The sequence below is a fragment of the Tamandua tetradactyla genome, chromosome 18 (assembly GCF_023851605.1).
Source record: "Tamandua tetradactyla isolate mTamTet1 chromosome 18, mTamTet1.pri, whole genome shotgun sequence".
In the NCBI taxonomy this organism is placed as follows: Eukaryota; Metazoa; Chordata; class Mammalia; order Pilosa; family Myrmecophagidae; genus Tamandua; species Tamandua tetradactyla.
This window is the reverse complement of record NC_135344.1, coordinates 478,283-500,921: the sequence shown is the minus strand read 5'-3', so window position 1 is coordinate 500,921 and position 22,639 is coordinate 478,283. Positions and strand designations below refer to the sequence as shown.

General features: G+C 33.5%; 1 long non-coding RNA gene across 5 annotated transcripts in view; it reads left to right on the top strand.

Moving 5' to 3' along the window:
- LOC143662471 (uncharacterized) overlaps positions 1-22,639 on the top strand; it is a 165,275-nt gene that overhangs the window by 123,084 nt on the left and 19,552 nt on the right. For 3 of the 5 annotated variants that reach the window (XR_013165335.1, XR_013165332.1, XR_013165333.1), the window contains 2 exons: positions 1,528-1,617; positions 1,823-1,964. This is a non-coding gene — a long non-coding RNA (uncharacterized LOC143662471). Of the gene's footprint in view, positions 1-1,527; positions 1,618-1,822; positions 1,965-9,819; positions 10,075-22,639 lie in introns of those variants that run through there. The other 2 variants (XR_013165336.1, XR_013165334.1) reach the window with 2 other exon arrangements.

The following is a 22,639-nucleotide window of genomic DNA, read 5'->3' as shown; positions in this document are numbered from 1 at the left end:
CTATTTAAACTCATTCATCATCTGAGGTGTGGAGCAAATGGACTGTATTATGAAATTTTTTTCATGTCAAGAACAAAAATTCTTTTATGTTCTCATGTTCTATGCTCCTGAACAAAGGAGAGTTGAGGAAGCTGGAGCACATCTTGGGTTACTGCACCTCAATTACTCATTCTCCCTGTGGAAAAAGAGTTTTAGGTGCCAAGTAGGGCTGCTGAGCAGGGTATGAAGGATATATAGAGAGGGTGTAAGGAGATTCTTAATTCAGCTTGGTGTCTCTGTGTTCTCAATAATTTTCTAAGGCTATAATAACATGGATGCACTTTAATTTGAGGGATTAAATATATACTCTAGAGCAGTTTTATGTCATTCTTGGGCTTTACAGAGTTAATAGACTTTGCTAGTGGAATTGATGATAATGGAACCAGCAGAACATTTGGAACCCTTGTTTTTCCTGCTCACTTGGGTCCAGTTGACTTCCTTAGGGCCATGAAAGTAGCCTAACTCAAAATCTCCTTCCTCCATACACTGAACCTTTCACTGAAATGTGCAATAAATCAATTCATAAACTGATGAAAAATAAGTGTGTCCTGTGGTCCAAGTAATTGTATTGAAGGAGATCTACACTGTAGCCTAGTTCTGACAGTGTTTAACTGTTTGAAATAAGGATAGCCACAAATAAATTTGGGTTTCAATTCCCCCAATTTAAAAATGTCCCTTACTGGAATGACTTCACTTGCCATTCCAGCTCTGATGACAATTAAATTTGATCTAAGAGAACTCTCCCTACACAAATGATTGCAACTGTTTCTACGTAACTCTGACTCAAATGATAAATTAAACATTTATTGTGCAAAATTACTTTATTTCTTTGAGAAAATTTTATTAAACATAACAACTAAGGTGGGAAACAAAAACCTTAATCAAACATTTACCTTCCTTTTGTTTCCAATTTTCACCCCCTTTATGTTTTATTTACTTGTATTAAATCAATTTAATTTTTGAAAAATGTCCATTTCAAAACTTTTGTTGTGGTGATTAATTAGTATAGTGGTAAAATAAGTTAAGCTTAGATGTATACATTTAAACTTATATTTTCATTTCACTTAGTATCCTGCCATTGTAATTAGGTGATGTAGGATAATATGACTAATCCTTCCAGCACCCCCTTCTCCCAGAGAGCAATCCCAAGACCACAAACCTGCACTGTGTCTCTCAAAATCTAATTGATGAATTGGGATGTTAGCCACTTTGGCTTTACCAGTATAACAGGCCATTTCCTAAATCTATGTTCTTTATCTCAATGGGGGGCTTGTTTCCATTATCTCTCACATCTACCCATTGTTTTAGGTTCAATCTATTTGACATGTGACCACTCTGTGTTTTTCTCTCTTTATCCCCAAATATGCAACAGCACAACATGTATTCAGAATCCTGCTTGTTATTATGGGAGTATATGTTAACATATTATGTCAAATGGCAGTTTTACATTTGTGATCTTTACTTTTAATCTCATTTTTTTCTGTTTAGACTATCCAAGATTTATAGGTGAGATCATGAAAAAATCACAAATTTAGAAAAGATGATCCAAGAAGAGGCTAAGATCTCCCACAACATCAGGTATTCCCCAAACTATTATATGTAAATTTTATGTTTAAATCACTACACACAGTTCCCTGTTTGTACCAATGTTCAAATGTATGTCAACTATTGTGGAAAAAAGGGAATTGTAAAGATGATCTGGATATGAACTTGGTGATTGATTCAGCAAAAACTTCTGGTAGAATTTAAACATACTAAAAACTTGACCCATCTCCAATTACAGGTAAATCTGTTTTCATGGCCCTACAGCTTTCAGAAGCATTGTAATACAATTGCCTTCTCCACAGCTCATCCAAGTAATCTGACAATGTAAGATTATGTCATATAAATCATTGTGTAGTAATATCTTATTTTAAAGCACAGTCTGTGACAAATAAAATGATATCAGAAACTGGTAAGATTTTATTTACATTGTTGAATGTTAATGGAAATTAATGTTATTACAAAGCTGGGCATGGAGTTTCAACTTCAAAACCACTCCTTCTGTACTCATCTAAATTATATTATAATGGAGGCTTTAGCATTTATTTAAATAATTATTTGTGACAGAGCTATATTTTAACCTTCTGTTGTTTGTTTCCCTGTTGAATTTTGATCCCTGTAATATCTACAGAACTGAACTCAGTGTCTGTCACATTATATACTTTTTTAATGTAGCTAATGAATTTATTATTTTCACCCATATATATATTGTTTTGGAACTCTATTTCTCCCTCAGGATTTGACTCAGTTTTGGAGTTATTTATAGCCTTTAGACTTCTTATAAGGAAAATATGTTACCAACATATTTAACTTTGTCTTTATTTCACTTTCCAATTTGAAGGACAGCTTTTCTGAATATACAATTCTTGATTGAGTTTTTATTTCAGAATTTCAGTTATGTCAGCCCACTGCCTTGTGACCTTCAGACATTAATGATATCATTGTTTCCTTTATGTGATGAGTCATTTTCTCTTGTTTTACAGATTTTCTCTTTCTCTTTGACTTCCATAGTTTAACTATGGTGTGTGTAGATGTTATCCATTTATATTTATCCCCCAGGGGTTTGTTGAGGTTTAGGATGTGTAGAATATTGTTTTACATAAAATTTGGAAAGTTTTCAGTCATTACTTCTTTAAATATATCTTCTGTCCCATTCCTTCACTCCTTTTGGAAGTCCCATTATACATACGTTGATTTATTTGATGTTATCTCACAGATTTCTGAGGATTTATTAAATTTTCCTTGATCTTTTTTTCTGATACTCAGAGTAGATTATTTTTATTGATTTATCTTTAATACACTGATTCATTCTTTTTAACTAAATATTTTATTGTTAAATATATATAGAAAATCAGTAAATTTCAAAGCACATCATACATGAAGTTATAGATTGCAGAATTTGGTATGAACTACTGTTATGCAATTTGAGGTTTTTCTTTCTAGCTACTGAAAGATGGTAGAGGCTGAAAGAAATATCAATACAATAATTCAGCAGTCATACTCATTTGTTAAATCCTATCGTCTCTGTTATAACTCCTACTTCAACTTTGATCCATCTCCCAATCTTTAAGGGTATTTGGCCTCAGCCCATTTCTAAATTATTCATCCTAGAAAGTGGCTTTGATAATGTGGGATGGCCCCTTTGCATTTTTGAATTTATATGGCCTGTGAACCTATCTGAAGGTTGCAGGTTCTTAGAGAGCAATTTCATATGAAACTTTTATGGAATCTTATTAGAGCCCAAGGTGTTCCTTAGGGTTAGGGGGAGTGGTTTTGGTTGATTTTGGCAAACCCTGGTTTGCTGGTTTGAAAGGATGTATATACCCTAGACAAACCATGTTTTAATCCTAATCCCATTTTGTAAAGGCAGCCATTTTTTTCTTATTCACATTCAGTACTATATGTTTGAAACTTTAATTTGATCATCTCCCTGGAGATGTGACTCAATCAAGTGTGGTTTTTAAGCTAGATTAAGTGGAGATATGTCTCCACCCATTCCAGGTGGGTCTTGATTAGTTTATTGGAATCCAATAAAAAGGAAACATTTCAGAGAAAAGGGGATAATCAGAAAGAGCAGAGCAGAGTGAAATAGCCACAAGAAGCAGAGAGTCCACCAGCCAGCAACCTTTGGAGATGAAGAAGGAAAATGCTCCTGAGGAGCTTCATGAAATAGGAAGGCAGGAGAGAAAGCTAGCAGATGATGCCATGTTTGCCACATGCCTTTCCAGATGAGAGAGAAACCTTGACTGTGTTTTCCATGTGCTTTCTCACTGAAAGAGAAACCCTGTACTCCATCAGCCTTCTTGAACCAAGGTACCTTTTCCTGGATGCCTTAGATTAGAAATTTCTATTGAGTTGTTTTAATTGGGACATTTTCTCAGCCTTAGAACTATAAACTAGCAACTTATTAAATTCCCCCTTTTAAAAGCCCTTCCATTGCTGGTATGTTGCATTCTGGCAGCTAGCAAACTAGAACATCTGGTAAGTAGAAGTAGCTAGATAAAGTTTGCATAAGAGTAGCCTCCAGAATAGCCTCTACATTAAATTTGAATTCTCTTAACCACTGCTACCTTATTTGGTTACATTTTCCCCCTTTTTGTCAGAAAGATTTTGTCAATCACATTCTTCCAGGGCCAGGCTCATCCCTGTGAGTCATGTCCAGCATTGCCAGGAAGACTTTCACTCCTGGATGCCATGTCCCACATGGGGGATTTTACTTGCATAGTTGGGGTTACAGAGAGAGAACATATCTGAGTAGCAAAATAGGTTTTCTGGAAGTAACTCTTAGGCATAACCATAGGTAAACTTAGATCTTCCTCTACAGGAATAAGCTTCACAAAAGCAAGACTCCAGAGCAAAGTCTTGGCTATTGATTTGGGAGTCCCTAAGATTTGAGATTGTCAGGGGTTGCCCTGGTGTTAAAGCTTAATAGTTCTATATTTTACTCCCAGACCTCAAGGGGCTTTGCCAATACTTTCTTATTAATTGCCTAACATAGTCTGGGCTGTATTCAGATATTACCTTAAGCTATATAGAATTACAAGCCCTCATCCCATTCTGGGTTTCATGCATTTGGGTTGTTTAAATGAACTATATTGACAGGTTGAGTCAAATTATGTGCTACAGAAAATTTAAGTTTTGGACAAAATATACATCTCTTCCTTTGGTCTCATATAGTAGGTGAAGTTCTAAAACAGACAATGTTGTCCTTATCCCAGTATTCTGATCTACCTTACTTTTGGCTCAATTGGCTTCATTCTTATCTCTTATTGGACCCTGATATCTTTTTCAGTATCTTTAATGTTGCTGCATGTAGTAATGCTGACTTGCAGAGCTGCAGAACTACAACTCTGAGTCTCAGGTATCACACAGGTGATACCTAAGTTTCAGAGAGATAACAGGTAATACATCTGTGCAAAACATCTCTAAATCTAGAAATAACATTAACAGCTCTGGACTAAATATGTCTGCCATAAGAGCTTACAATCTTCTTATAGATATTTTCTAAAATAACCCATGCAATATATTTCTTTTGCTTCTGGTTTATTTTGTACCACATAATGTCCTCAAGTTTCATTTACCTCACTGCATTCCTCCTCACAACTCTTTTCCTTTCTCTAGTCATATAATATTCCATCATATATATACATCACAGTTCCTTACTAATTCACAGTCAATGTACCCTTCAGAACTTCCATCCACTGGAAATGTGCAAAATGCCAAAGTCAATGATCCATGTCTCACATTGTTCTCATTAAGTGGTACAATCATCAGCACTATCATTTCTAGACAGCTCTCATTACTCCAATGAAAAATAACTGATTATCACACCCTCACTAAATAGAAAGCCCAAGTCGCCCCTTAACTCTTGTCCTTCACCCTCAGTTATTTACCTCTGGTATTGCTGTGTTACTGTTTGTGTCTTCCTTTTAAATATAGACCATAGCATGCAATAGTTTTCCCCATATGCTTCTATTATTTACTGCTTGTACAAGATTCACACCATTGAGGTAGTGCATGCAAGAACTTATTTATATTTGTATTGTTAATCATGAAATGCATGGTTCTATAAAAATCCTTTCAATCATGTTCACCTTCAAAATAATAATATTGCTTATAAACCAACTAATGAACTGCCTTCACTTCTATCAATTCCTTTAACTTAAGTTCAACCTATTAGCTATTCATTCACCCATCCCTAGCTTCTCTGTTTCTCTAGGTCCCCCTATATTGTATATTATGAGACTCTGAGTTTAAAGTATCCATATTTTTTTTTGTTTGTGGTTTAATTCATGCAGCATTATGTCCTCAGTTTCATCCATGCTCTCCTATGCTTCAGGACCTCATTTCATCTTACTTAAATATCCCATCATGTTTATATATTTTATTTTGTTTATTCTCATCTGTTGATTGACACTGGGATTGTTCCATCTTTTGGTGATAATGAATAATAATGCTGTGAACATTGGTGTGCAAATGTCTGTGTCACAGCTTTCAGCTCTTCCGGGCATATACAAAGTACTGGTATTGGCAGGCCAGAGCAAAACTTGATATCTTGTTTTCTAAGGAACCATCAAGGTGCCTTCCATAGCAGCTGTACCATTATATATTCCCACCAGCAACCCATAAGTGTTACAATTTTCCAATATCCTCTCCAATATTTTAAATTTCCTCTTTGTTTAATAGCAGCTATTCTAATAGGCATGGGGTGATATATCTCACTGTAGTATTGATCTGAATTTCCCTTATAGCTATGAAATGAGCATATCTTCATATGCTTTTTAGCCATATGTATTTGGTCTTTGGAAAAATATGTATTCATGTCTTTAGCCCATTTTATAATTGTGTTGTTTGTTCTTCTGTTGTTGAGTGTATGATTTCTTTATATATGGGATATCATTAAATTATTTATAAATATTTTCTCCTATTGGGTTGGTGCCTCTTTACCTTTTTAACAAAGTACTTTGAAGCACATAAGCATTTGATTTTGAATAATTCCCATTTATCTATTTTTTCCTTTATTTGCTTATACTTTGGGTGTAAAGTTTAGAAAGCTACCTCTTATTAATAGTTCTTGAAGATACTTCCCTCTATTTTCTTCTAGAACTTTTTTGGTACTGGCTCTTTTATTCAAGTCTTTGATTTATTTTTAGTTAATTTTTGTGTAGGGAGTAAGGTAGGGGTCCTCTTTCATTCCTATGGCGATTGATATCCTGTTCTCCCATGGCCATTTATTGAAAAGATTATTCTCTCCCAGTTCAGTGGATTTGGGAGCCTTATTGAAGATCAATTGGCCACAAATTTTTTTTGGTTTATCTCTGCACTCTGTGTTGAATTCCATTGGAAAGCACTTCTGTCTTTATGCCAGTACCATGCTGTTTTGAATACCAAGGGTTTGTAAATTAATTACCTTAAAATTGGGAAGCATTTGTCCTCCAATTTTGTTCTCCCTTTTAGGATATTTTTAGCTATTCAATGTCTCTTTACCTTCCAAATGAATTTGATAACTAGCTTTTCCATGCCTTCACAGTAGGTTTCTAGAATTTTGATTGATATTGCATTGAATGTCTAGATCAATTTGAGTGGAATTGACATCTTAACTACATATAATCTTCTTATCCATGAGCATAGAATGTCTTTTCACATACTTATATCTTCTTTGATTTCTTTTAGAATGCTTTCTTAGATTTCTGTGTACAGGCCTTTTACATCCCTAGTTGAGTTTATTCCTAGATACTTTATTCTTTTAGTTGTTATTTTGAATGGAATATTTTCCTTAATTTTCTCCCCAGTTAGGCCATTGCATGTAGATAGAAACATTATTGATTTTTGCACATCAATCTTGTATCTTGCCACATTGATAAATTTGTTTTTTAGCTCCAGTAACTATGTCATGGATATCTCAGCACTTTCTAAGTATAGTACCATGTCATTTGCAAGTGAAAATTTTACTTCTTCCTTTCTGATTTGAATGCCCTTTATTTATTTTTCCTGCCTGATTTCTCTAGCTAGGGCTTACAGTACAATGCTGTATAATAGTGGTGACAAAGGGCATCCTTGTCTCATTCCTGATTGTTCTAGTTTGCTAGCTGCCAGAAAGCAATATATCAGAAACAGAATGGTTTTTAAAAGGGGAATTTAATAAGTTGCTAGTTTACTGTTATAAGGCTGAGAAAATGTCCCAATTAAAACAAGTCTATAGAAATGTCCAATCAAAGTCATTCAAGGAAAGATACTTTGGTTCAAGAAGGCTGATGAAGTTCAGAGTCTCTCTCTCAAGTGAGAAGACACACAGCAAACAGGGTCAGGGTTTCTGTCTCATCTGGAAAGGCATATGGCAAACACAGTATCATCTGCTGGTTTTCTCTCCTGGCTTCCTATTTCATAAAGCTCCTGGGGAAACATTTTCCTTCTTCATCTCCAGTGTTTGCTGGTTGGCAAACTCTGCTTCTTGTGACTATGTCATCCTCTGCTCTCTCAGAGATCTCTCATTCTCCAAAATGTTTCCTCTTTTATATGACTCCAGTAAACTAATCAAGACCCACCCAAATGGGTTGGGACACATCTCCCCTAATCCTGATTAACAACTACTCTTGATTAGGTTACATCTCCATGGAGATGATCTAATTACATACAGTATTGCTTAGGGATTATTCTGTCTCTACGAAATGGGATTTTGATTAAGGCATGGCTTTTCTAGGGGTCATTCATAGTTTCAAACCAGCACACTGATCTTAGGGGGAAGGTTTACCTCTTTCTTCCTTTTGAATATTTTGTTGACTTTGGGTTTCTTGTATATGAACTTTATCATATATTTTTGTGGGATATTTTTTTAAATATTTTCATTGATAAATCTTCACACACAAACACCATACATCATGTACAATCAATGGCTCACAAATTCTTCACATAGTTGTGTATTCAACAACCATGATTCTGCTTTAGAATATTTGCATCATTCCAGAAAAACAAATAAAAAGTAAAACTCATACCCTCCATACCACTTACCCCTCCCTCTCATTGATCCCTAGTATTTCCCTCTGCATGATTTATTGTACCCTTTGCCCTCTATTATTTATTTATATTTAACTATATTTTTTTACTCACCCATCCATTCCCTGGATAAAAGAAGCAACAGACATAAGGTTTAACAATCACATTGCAAAAGTTATATGTTTATACAATTGTCTTCAAGAATCAAGGGTACTGTAAAACTGCTCAACAGTTCATGCACATCCCCCCAGCCACTCCAATACACCATAAACTAAAAAAGAATATCTATATAATGCATAAAAATAACCTCCAGGATAATCTCTCAACTCTGTTTGAAATCTCTCACAGCCACTGGAATTTTATTTTGTCTCATTTCTCTCTTCCACCTTTTGGTCAAGATGGCTTTGTCAATTCCTTAATGTCAGTTCCCAGCTCATCTCAGGTTTTCTCTCCCAGGTTAACAAGGAGATTTACACCCCTGAGAGTCATGTCACACATAAAAAAACTGCAACAAGCCAAAGCTGCAACTCCTAAATAATATACGACTGCTGTAAGAGCTTACAATCTAGGACCCTTAATACTAGGCCTCAACTTAATAACCCATGCTCTTGACTTCAGTTCACTGTGTTTTTATATTATAGTTAATCCATAAAAGTGAGGCATGATAATATTTGTCTTTTTGTTTCTGACATTACATTCAACATTCAGTCCTTAAGTTTCATTCACTTAGTTGCATGCCTCACCACTTCTTTCTTTCTTGTGACCACTCTGTAGTGCATTGTATGTATATACAATAGTTCCCCTTCCATTCCTCAGTCCTTGTACCTTTAGGCTGCCTCCATCCATTGTGGATCAGGTACAGTGCTGCCATACACACCAGTGTGTAAATGTCTATTTCAGTTTCCACACTCTGTTCCTTCAGGTATATATTGAGCAACTGAGTTTCAGGATCATATGGCAACCCTACCCCTTGCCTCCTGTGGAACCACCACACTGCCTTCCAAGGAGTTGTGTCTCTCATTTTCCTTACTGGCAGTGACTAGGTACATCTCTTTCTCCTCATTTTCTCTATCACTTGTTTCTCTCCATTTATTTTTAAACTGTTTTATTCACACATCATACAGCCTTTTGAGGTTTTAGAACAAATGAAGAGAATGATACACAATACAATTTAAGGGTAAAACTAGTTTTTGCATCAGAAGACATAGGTTGTTCTGCATTTAGTCACTAAATTTACTTCTTAAGATCACAGATCTTACCACTGAAGCTGACTGGCTGCCAACTACACAAAGACTTCAAGAAACTTGGAGTATGTAAGGCTTATGGATACAAAAAGACCCATGCCATCCTAGTATTTCTCCATCTGATCCTCTAATTTTTTAAGACTCAGAAAAGCCTTGCATTCAGCTACAGATGAAGAATATCAAGTCATAGATACTAAATAGTAATAGTGTGAAAATGTGCAAGCATTCATACAAAAGAAGTTGTAAAGAGCTTCCTGTGAGCACATATATCCATGTTTTTTAATATTGTGTTATAAACTTCAATAGGAATAATAAACTTGTAATATGATATTTTCTCTCCTTTTTTTTCTAAGCCTTGGGAAACATTTCTCTCTGTGTGTTTGTGTAGGGGAGGGAGGGAGAGAGACAGAGAGAGAGGGAGAGAGGGATATTAAGTGATACAGAAATTCTACTTCAAGCTACTTCTCTTATGAATGACAGAAATTTGAAAGATGACAGAGGGTGGGATATCTGGCTACAGGTTATGTGACATCAATAGTCAAAGTACCTCAATATAAAATGGAGGAATTATTTTCATTGATTCTGTTTACTAATATAGAGGAATACCTATGTGTGTTTTTCAAAATGTTATTGAAAAATGTAAAGAATTATAACCAAAAAACTTTATTTTTTAATGAGAAATCAATTTACCAAGAAATTTAAATTTCCAAAGAATTGTGAGTACACAGGCTGTTATCATGTTTCATTTTTTGTATGCTTTCTGGCTAGGATCACATTTCATTCTTTTTCCATGTAAGTATCCCCTTATTACAGCACTGTTTGTTGAATTTTTGCTTGGTGGTTTTTGGTTGTTTGTTTGGGATGTGCATGGGATGGGAATCGAACCCAGGTCTCCACGTGGTAGGTGATAATTTGACCACAAACTGTCCTTGCACCCCCTAGTATGTCTCTTTTGAACTAGAACTTATGACTATGTCATTTATACACATACACACACACATATATTTAATGCACCACTAATAAAAGTCTTGTTTTATTTTAGGTGTCATTCCCACAGTAAACATGTTGTGCCTTTAACACTCTTAGTAGCTTTCTTTCTTCACAATAAAGGACAAAGTTTATTCACTTAAGCTTTTTTTCCAGCTTCCACTTTTGGGTAAACATTATCATACACATTGGAAAAACACCAATGGGAAAAAATGTATAAAATGTCTCATCTCATGGCTCATACATTCTGTGAAAAAAATAGAAAATAAACAAATAAGTGTAAGAAATGATAAGGTTGGCTATTATTAAGAAGAAAAATAAAGCAGGATAATGGATATATTGTTGCACATTTATTGGTCAGGGAATTCTACTCTGTTAATAAAATAATGGGGAAGAGATCAAACAAACTAAGGAAATGAATCATGATATATCTGGAGAAAGTGATCGCCAGGGTAGAAAAAAATAACTTTTAATATGTGTTTTAGAAAATTAGTATATTTGTTTTATTATCTTTATAACAGTCCAATAGCAATGCAACAGTAGTTGCCTATGATTTTACAGAGCCTCTATTTTTTCCCTAGCATAAGCACTACATTCTAAAATATTCCTCTCTCTTTTTCCATCCTTTGTCATTGTTTTTGCTCAATATTTTTATCTTAATACTTATTCCTGTATTTTTAGTATGATAAGATTTTACTGCTTAAGTTATCAACTTTGAATATGATTTTACTGCCACCTACAATACAAAACATTTATAGAGTATGTTCTTATTTTCTTCAAATTCTTTCCTGACTATTCAGTTCCTACTTTATATCTTTCAGTTGTCTGTACATTGACTCTCCTTGTCTGGTCATAATTTTCTGAATTATTACATTTACATTCCATTGTTTTCTCTTTTTAAGCTAAAATTTTGCTTTATTAAGAGTTTTTTGGTTCTAAATCAAGTTTAACTTTGTGCCATAATGTAGCTTTGCTTTTCAACAATGATTTTTCCGGTGAAATTATTTCTTCTGCTAATAAATGTGCTGAATGATTTTGCTGACTTTATATTTTCTGATTGCATTTTGTAGGGACACTGCATTTATATATGCCATTATTTCATATGCCATCATCAGGTGGGTCCCATGGGGTTGCATAGGTTGGCAGTTTTTCCTGTTTTCTGTTCACTTGTAATGCTCTGGGCCTTCCGAGAGTCTTCCTAATATTTGGCGGTGTTTACACCACCAGTGATTCCCTTCTACCCTGTTCTTCCCTACAGGGCCCCAGACCCAATTTGGGTTTTCTGAACCAATTCTCATGAGTCTCTCTCTTGTTTTCCTTTACATGTCATTTGTAGTTAATAACTCTTCTTTGTTTCCTATTTCAATGAAGGTATCACTTTTGCTTGCCTTTATCAATCATTCTCTGGTTGTTTATGATGTACTCTAAGAATAGAAGTAGAAAGATTAAAATTTTCAATTGATCACCACCCAGTCTTGTATCAAAACCCAGAACTTCTTAATTTATATTTGAAAAGGTTTGCATTCTTGCCTCTGTGGAAAGTGAAATGAATGTGGTAAAGCACTCATGGGGTTATCAGTTAAAAGGCTCCAGCAGAAGTGCAGGCAGAATATGATGGTGAATTAGACAATGCATTGGTAGAAGAAGTTATGAGACATTGGCAAACAAAACATGCATGCAGACATTTGTGTATATATGTGTGTATAATTTCATAGGAAACTTGTCTTAATCTTACCGCTTTTTCAGTACATGATTTGTCAATGGCTATATTTAAGGTTTAGCTTCTGACTAGTAATGACTTTCCATTCCTGTCTATACTTATACATAAATAAAATCATAGGACATGTACAAAGTTCTTATACAACCAAATGCTGTTTTATTTTCCTCTTTTCCCTTGATGAGCAAGGTGTGTTCTAGTTTGCTAGCTGCCAGAATGCAACACACCGGACACAGATTGGCTTTTTTGTTTTGTTTTGTTTTGTTTTACATGGGCAGGCACCGGGATTCGAACCCGGGTCCTTGGGCATGGCAGGCAAGCACTCTTACCTGCCGAGCCACCGTGGCCTGCCCTATTTTTTTTGTTTTCTTTTTCACAGATTGGCTTTTAATAAAAGGGGATTTATTTTATTAGTTCTTCAGAGGAAAGGCAGCTAACCTTCAACTGAGGCTCTTTCATAAGTGGGAAAGCACAGGGTGGTCTCTGCTAGCCTTCTCTCCAGGCCTCTGAGTTCCAATGTCTTTCCCTGGGGTGATTCCTTTCTGCATCTCCAAAGGCCTGGGCTGAGCTGTGAGTGCTGAGATGAGGTATGCCAAGCTGCTTGGGCTGTGCTATGTTGCACTCTCTCATTTAAGCACCAGCCAATTAAGTCAAACGTCATTCATTGCAGCAGGCATGCATCCTAGCTGACTGCAGATGTAAATCAGCAACAGATGAGGTTCACATACCATTGGCTCATGTCCTCAGCAACAGACTAGGTGCCTTCACCTGGCCAAGTTGACAACTGAATCCAACTACCACAAGGTGCAAATAGAGATTTCTCTTGTCATGTTTCCTTGCACAAAGAGGGAGCTTGCACTATTTTGTTTTCTCATTGCCTTAAAGAAAAACAAGTCTTTTATACCATATCTTCTGACTATGAAGAGTTTTATATATAGTTGTAGAAATGCACAATTTTACATTTCATTTATTAATGATCACATGTAGCAAATGTTATGACTGCAATGACCACTGTCCAGTTGTGGCTAATATTGTAATTTTTGTCTTCTCTTTTCTCTATTTGTCTTATTTATTTTGATTTGGTTTTGATGCAATTTTACATATAGATAATCATAGTTGTAGATATGGGGTCATATTTTTACAGGTTTTATTTTACATGTTCTACATCATATTTTGGTTAGACATCTGGCAATAAAACTGTGATTTAATTTTTAATTTATACAAATCTGAAATGAAATGTTTACACAGAAAGGAAAAACAAGTATCAGTTTCATTAATAATTAATTTTGATGTACATGTGTAAAAAAGGGCAAAGTACAGGAATCAGCAAAAAACTAAATAAAATAAATAACTTCATCTTAAAATAAATATTAAAACAATGATTTTCACCAATTCCCTTAAATGTTTAAAAATAATTAATTTTAATTTGTACATGACATGTTGAAATGAGGAACTTTCATGTATGCCCAGGAGGAATGTTATTGTATCACATTTGTACAACTATCAAGCTATGTTAAATTGTGTATTATATATTTTGGTAATTCATTCTATTTCATGAAAAATTTTATGAATAAGTGAATTAAAATATAAGAAAATTCATGCAAAAATTTTGATATTTTTAATAAATGGTAAACCATTCTAATAACATATTAAGCCCATTATAAGAAATCTATGCCATATGGTGGAAGCAGATGCAGTGTTCAAAAATATATAAAGACAGGTGCTTTTGTTATAAGCAAATCTAGAATGAAATTTGATTTTTTCATATAAATATTGTGTGAATACATGTGAATGTATCTCAAAATTCTAGAATTCAATTATAGACAAACATTTATTTTAAGGAATTTTGATGAAAAGATTTGTTGACCATCAACTTAATGTGCCATTCTCTTTAGGAATAATAAATATAAACATTTGTTAGGCATGTAACTTGTCAGTTGGGATACAGATGATTAATGAGGAAGCTAGTCGTAAAATTTTGGTCTTTTGAATGTCACTAAGTTGACTAAAACATGGTTTGTTCAAATTAAATTTTCAAAGAAAAACCAATAATAATGGTCTAGGTGACTATAAACAACATTAAAACTACTTTGAAAGCTGTGAAGATTTTGTTTCAATTATCTGTACAAGGCAACCTATTTCAACTTTCCCAAAATACTCATACCATGCTTAATCAAGAGAAGGAATTGGTAAAACATAATGGTAAAAGGGAAAAATGAAAATAAGTAAGTCAGAAGTGAAAGAGAATTGGCACAATGCACAGCAGAGAGCTGTGATGCAGTTCTCTGGGCGTATAATTAAAAATATCAGGTGTTCATACACAAACATCCACCTCTCTATGAATGTAATGCCAATGTCCAAAACAAGTGGACATCAGGTTGATGTTAATTTGATTTTCATGTACTTCTTCAGTCTCTTCTTCACAAGGCAGTCCCCTTAGAAAAACCCTCTTATGGGTTTTTCTCCACCTCATATGTATAGCTCTACTAACAGCTAAACTGACAGAGAGTACTACTGCTGCCTTCATATGTCTGACACCCTATCATTTAAACATTTGTGATTCTACAATTTCCTAGGAGGATCAGATAAATATTGATAGACTAGATTCTCACAAATATTGCTCCATTTACCTGGATGCCTCTGTTAAAGGGGAAAGATGGTATACCATTCTCAGTTGAATTATGGATGGAATCAAAAGAACCTTGTCATAGTGTTTACATTTGAATTGTTTCCATATAGAAAAAGTTTGGTCTTTCAAGGAAAATAAAAAGGAGAGATATTTCCTGGAATAAATTTATGTTAGAGAAGATGTATAGGTTTCTATAAAATGACAATATTGTTTAAAAGAATATAATCATACTGGAAACAGTTAGGAATTACAAAGGCTGACCTCATCACCTTCTTTTCCCAGAATGTCAATCCTTTCATTAACTTAAAACTGCAAGACAATGTAGGAAAGCAACAGCATTCTTAGAAAGGCTTTGTTTTTCATGACGTTTCATAACAACCCCAACTTAAGATCTTCTTGGTCATTTTTTTTCTCTTTCACATCTTGAATTTTCCTGGGAATACTACTATCATATTGATATCCTGTCTGGACTTTAAACTCCACACTCCAATGTACTTTTTTCTCAGCAAAATTTCTTATTGTGTTCCTAAACACAATCAATGTTGCCCTTCAGTTGCTGATTACCATGAATAAGAAAGACAAAACCAAGAGCCATGGTGGATATGTGGCCTAGCTCTACATGGCCATGGGGTTGGGTTCTTGTGAATGTATCCTCTTAGCAGTCATAGCCTATGGCAGCTGTGTTACTCTTCACCAGCCTATTCACTACACATACATTATGCAGTCTCATCTCTGCAATCCTGGCTGGCATAGCATAGTTTAGGAATGGCCTTATAATGTCCCTATTTCACTGCTCCCCTACTGTGCAACTGCTTCTGTGTACTCACCACAGTGTGGACTGTGTCTTCTGTGTGATGCCAGTGCTCATCAAACTGACCTGTGTGTGCACAACTTTCAAAGAGGTGTGGCTCTTTGTGGCCTCTGTGGTCTTTCTTGTCCCTTTGTCATTCATCTTAGTCTCTTATGGCTTTAAAATCAAAGATTTACTGAGGATCAAATAAGCTGCATGATATCAAAAGGCCTTTGGGACCTGTTCCTCTCATCTGGTTGTGGTCATCATTTTCCATGGAACCATCATCTTCATGTATCTTCAGCCAGCCAGAAGTAGCTCCAAAATCCAGGGTGACCATAGTCACCACACTAAAAAATTCCATTACTTATATTCTGAAAAACAAGGCTATGAAAAGAGCTTGAGGGCAATAATCATTAGAAATGCTCTTGAATCAAAAACTTTATCCTTAGCTCATGAGTTATATGTTTTAGAAACTTTTCTTTTGTACAATCCCAACAAGAATAGTAAATGGCCTGAAATTAAATAAGGGACTAAACTATCTGAGTGGCAATCATGTTATCTTTCTCAAAAGTTTCTCTCAGGAAGACCAAAATTTTATGCTCTACCTACAGAAAATACTTTATTTTTATTCAATCAGGTCATCAATTTCATGTCTCCACTGATACTCCCTGGAGAATTGAGTTCCCCTATTAATTCTCTATTTTCTTCTAAAAGCTCAACTAAAATGTTATGTGCTATCTATAACTTTTTAAATTCTTTCTAGCCCAAACTTCTGTACTGGGAAGCATAACTTGCTTTATTTCATACCTTAAATTTTGAAATGTAAACCTCATATACAAACTTATGTTACTGATAATATTTGTATATTTGTTTTCCCTGTACAGAAAATACAAAAGAACTTCAGAATCACCTTGAGAAAAAGTATATTTTTGTGTTTAATCAAGATCTTAAATCTGGTTTCCTCCCCCTCTCCATTTCTCTCTCTTTTTTCTCTTTATTGCTGCCCCAATATAGAGACAGAATCTGTCAACTTGAAGAAGTCCAAGAGAATTTTACAGTTAGAAAAAAATTTATTTAATATGCAATCTTAGCTTGGCTTCCATCTTCTCATTACAATACCCATGTGCTAAAAAGCATGAAAACTTTCACATCACTGAAAGTAAAATAATAATAATAATAATAATAATACACACTTAGAATCTCATTAGGCTTTCAAATGAGTTGGGGCTTATGATGACTGATAGAAGGGAAAACCACAAAGCCTCATCTAAAATCTACCTTTGAACCATAAAATCATAGCCCATTTACTAATACCTGAAATAAACTTTGGAATTGCCTCTATGCCAAACTGTAGTTTAAAAGCAAAATGGTTACATATAACTTTAAAAACAAGCTTCAGGAGAATTTCCTGAATGACTCAGAGATGCAACTCCAAACTTACATTGTCTAATTCACACCTCTTAAACATCAATTTCACTGAGCACTGAATACCCAACTAACAAAGCCAAGACAGGTATAAATAATGTTGAATTTGTACTCTAGGATATTATCAGGTGAATTTTCCCCTCAGTAATAGAAAGAAAATCCCCAGAAAGTAGTTTCATTTTACAGCAGCTAAGTAGAATTGTTCTACATGATAACCTCATATTTATTAATGCATCACTTCCTTATACCCCAGAAAAGCATGCTATAGGGAAGAACATACTTGCCTCAGATTCTCAGTTCAAATGAAATACAACCTTTATAAAACAAAGTTCAAAATTTGTTACAAATTCAAAAGCAAAAACCTCCAAATGAAAAGAACTATGTCCAAATTAAAAGTAGTAATAAAATATGCAGGAATGACAACTATGAAACTAAAAAATATTAAAAGATAAAAGTAAAAACCTTTTAATGGTAGTATGGAAAACAACTTTCACTGAAGAAAATTAATTACCATATGTTGCAGATACTTGCTAACATAATTCAGAAGAAAAGCACAAAAGGAATAAAATAAAAAATAAAGATGCTAAACTCTGTATAAAGATATAATAGTCATTCCTCCAACATGAAATCAGAAAATACAGAAGATGAAAAATGAATCTAAATAAAGAAAGTTAAATAAAATTATTTAACTGTAGATAATAATGAAACACGTTTGAAAAAGTTTTGTTACTATTTTTCTGTATTTAATCCTGAATTTTTCTATGGTAATATATTTATAATACTTTTGTAATAATTGTGCATATATAATTGCATTCTTTCCTTTCTAAAAACTAATCATGATCATGAGCATTTCTATTGTGATTGGACAATCTCCAAAAATATCAATAACTTGTTATAATTTTTCCCCACAATTGGATACTTTGGATGTTAGAATTTTTTCCTATATAAATATAGGAATTGAGCCTAAAATTACATAATTTGTATTCTGTTGCTATAATTATATATTATGCAGTATTTTGGAAGTTCAATTAATAAGTAAATAAGTACACAAGTCAGTTCATATGTTACCAATTTGATTTCCAAAACATTTGTTCAAATTATACCCACATGAAGAGGACATACTTGCCTGTTCATTTAATCATACAATAATCTAATATTTTAAAATAAAAATTGTGGAATGAGCACATAGTTCTACCCCCTCTCTAAATACTAAGAATGGACAGTAATCTCTTAATTGTAAGTATAAAACATAAGAAAATAATAGCACCTGCATATTAGAAATGTTGAATAATTCCTGGAAAACATAAAGCATACAGGATTAGGTATCAGAGAAGAAAAGTTAAGGAAACCAACAAACCAAATCTCAGCACTATTGGTTAGTTAAAGAGATGGATGCACACCTTTGAATTTTGAAGCCCATAGACAGAGATGCAAGATTCATAAAAGGGGATCATTCAGAATTATTAGTAGAGGAGGCTGGAAAAGTTTACCTCATTTCCCTGATACGTGCCAAGAAACAATCATCACTATCCATTAGTACATGACAGGGCAAGCTACTCAGTCCAAGAAATGAAAAAATATTGCCCATAAAGCTCAGAATATAAACTCTTCTGATAAAAGCTTATGAGAAGACAATGCTCAGAATATAACTTTATATGTTGGAGGAGTTTTGGGAAACAATGCAGTCAAGCAAACAGACACTGCTAAACAAAAAAAGAATATACAATGGGGAATTCCCACATTTGAGTGTAAATAAACTCATCAAAGAAAATGACTAAATTCAAGAAAGTATGAAAAAAAGAAAGAATGGAGGGAAGAAAAATATTGCTAGATTTTGAAGAAGGATGCTAAATGATATAAAATGGCAGATTTAAAGATAGTGGGAAGGATAAAACAATTAACTAAGAAGTTTTCTTTTTTCTTTGTTGTTTACATTAATTAGAATTAGAAGCATAAAAGTATGAGAAGCTGAATAGTGAAAGAAACAGCTGAGAAATATTTTAGGAAGTGGATAATAAAGTCAATGAATGCTCTATTGATATTGTGAAAATGGACAGTTATTTACAGTGAAAGAAAAAATATAAAAGATGTTGAAACAGTGATGTTCTGGTATACCATCTGTCAAAAACAAAAAACAGTAATATGTGGTTTTGTCAGTTTCTATCACATAAATACTAACACAATGACTAATGTCAAGCTATCAATGTGAAGCCACTGTCCATGGAGTTGGTAAATAAATAACTATTAAAACTCACAAACCAGTTTCTGCACACAACTGAACAGTAAAAATATGAGATGATAATTCCAGGAAGAGAAAATGAAGAGTAGTAACAGGAACAAAAATGATAGAAAACAATTCCCCCGAGGCAAAGAAAAATATTCATCTTCAAATTCATGGAGATAGTCTGGGTAACATACTATGTAATAGATATCTGTTAATACCTTGTTTGCTCAGAAAGAGTTTTTGAAGAGAAATTTCAACAAAATTAATTTCTCAATTAATATGTTCTGTATCCTTCTCAAAAATCTGTAAGCCATGCATGTATAAATTTATTTCTGAAGACTCAATTCTATTCCATTGGTCTACATGTCAATCTTTATGTGTTAAGTTGAGTAAATTCAACAGGGACCCATAGCCAGTATTAATATATGCACACCTAATGGCAGATCCCCAGAAATTAAATGAATATTTATTTGAAGGGAGAAACAGACACTTCTATTTTAATAGCAGAATATATCAAAATACCTCTTTCATTAATGATTAGAATATCTATACTAAAGAACAAAAGGAAATGAAATAGAAAATTTTAATGATATCATAAAACAAATGGAAATGAGACATATATAGCACACTTCACCCAAAAGCAGCTGAATTTACTTTCATTTCTAGGGCACATGGAACATTCTCAAGGATATGTAATACATAATGTCCCAAAACAAATATCAATAAATTTTAAAAATACTGCAATCATACAGTGTCGCATCTCTGACCACAATGGAATGGATCTAGAAATTAATAGCAGAGGGAGAAATACAAAATTCACAAATATGTGGAAATTAAACAATGTACCTTTAAACAGCCAGTGGGTCAAGGACAAAATGATAAAAGGAATTAGAAAATATCTTCAGGTGAATGAAAATGAAAAAACAATACACCAAAACATATGGTATGCAGCACAGGCAGTGCTCAGAATGAAAATTATAGCTCTAAGTGGATAAATTTAAAAAGAGGAAAGATCTCAAATCAGAATATCATCTCTGAAAGTGGACGGTCTAGAAAAAGGAGAGCAAACCAAAATACTTGGAACACTAGGAATAGAAGAAAATTTTCACAATCTGATAAAGAACCTATATTAAAAACCACAGCTAACATCATACTTAATGGTGAAAGACTTAAAATCAGGAACAATGCAAGGATGCCAACTGCCACCATAATTATTCAACATTGTGTTGGAAGAACCAGGTAAAAAAAAGGAATAATAGGCACCCAAATTGGAAAGGTGGAAGTACAACTTTCCCTATTTGCAGATGACATAATCTATGTACAGAAAACCCTGAATAATCCACAATGAAGTTACTAGAGCCAAAAACAAAAAGTTTATTAATAGGGAAGAGTAACAAGCCCCATATAGCCACAGCCATCTTGAAAATGAAAAAGAATGAAGATGTAGAACACACATGAACTGATATTAAAGATTCTTACAAAGTCATAGTAATCAGAACAGCATGATACTGACATAAGGGCAGATATATAGGTCAACAAAATCAAACTGAACTGAGAGTTCAGAAATAAACCCTCACATCTAAGGTCAACTGATTTTTGAGAAAAGTCTCAAATCCACTCATCTGGAAAAAATATACTCTTCAACAAATACTGCTGGGAAAGCTGGAAGTCCAAATGCAAAGAATGAAGATGATCCCCTATGTCCCATCACTTAAAAAATGTGAAATTATTTTTCCTCTTCATTGTAAAGTAAAGAATAAAGATGCTATTTAAAAGATATTACACAAAGATTCAGGTGATATTCCTATATTTTATCAATTATTTTTATTATTAAAAAATCAGAGATCAGCCTATTTAACTCTGTATAAGTAATTTTATGTTTCTGTCCAAGTTTCCAAAAAATTCTCAATTTATTATTTAGCCCCATATTTTTCCTATAACATATTTTGAAAAATAAATCTCAGTACGTTTTTTCATTCTATTCATCTTGTTAAATTTTAACATAATGACCATACCTTAAATTATATTAGGCATCATTTGGTGCTTTCTAAATCTACCATTTGCTTTTCAATCTTTTAAGCATTCTTTGTTTTCCTCAGCGTTTTTTAAGTTGCTTTTTCAGGTGCTCAAATATATTTTGGCTGTTTATGTTCTTTTTTTCCAATTTCTCCTCTATTTATTACCTGAGCTTCTTTTTTGCTTTGTCTTTGTTTTAGTTTATATTTACTCCTAATTGCTTCCTATATATCATTGGAATTCTTTTCACAGGAATGGCATATTTCAGTTTATTTTTATTTCAAGGAATATAAATTCACAAAATTTCTGTAGATATCATAGTTTTCTATTTTGCTTTTTTTATATTTAATCATTATGCTTCTTTTTTCCTTTATAATTTTGATGGCCAAAGAGAAATACCTTATATTTTAAAGAAATACATTACTATTACTCCATGTAAACTTTTCTTTTCAAATGTTGCTTTTGAATTGTTTAAAGGCTTTTAGGTCTTTCCATATGTTGCAAAGGTTTTCACAGTACAGCAATTAATGAAATATTCTATACTCTTGGGTATACTTTTGTAATATACCTTTGCATGCCTGAGAAAAACTTTGTTTTTTCATAACCCTATTTTATCATTAAGCACCAAATCTCATTATAAAAACCTTACCCTTTTGTAGACATTGCTTTTAATTCTTCAATATTCTTTATGTTATTTGTATAATATTATATGTGATTTATTTCAGACTAAGGAAGGAATTTTTGTCTTAATTCTTTCTGATTTTCATTTGCTTACATCTCAAATGACTAGCACAGGGTTTTGGAACTCAGCAGATACTCAATAAACTCTGTGGATTGAATAAATAAAGCAAAGCTTGGTGAATGTTCTGGCATACATAATCAATAAATCAATTGTTTAACTATATTAATTGGGAAACAATTTAGAAAAGTCAATCAAAAGCTGTTAAAACAATAGCTTTGTTCTTTTACTGAAAAAAATAGAAATATTCTTTCATTCTTTAGCTTGTTGCAACATTTTGAGCCTGACAGC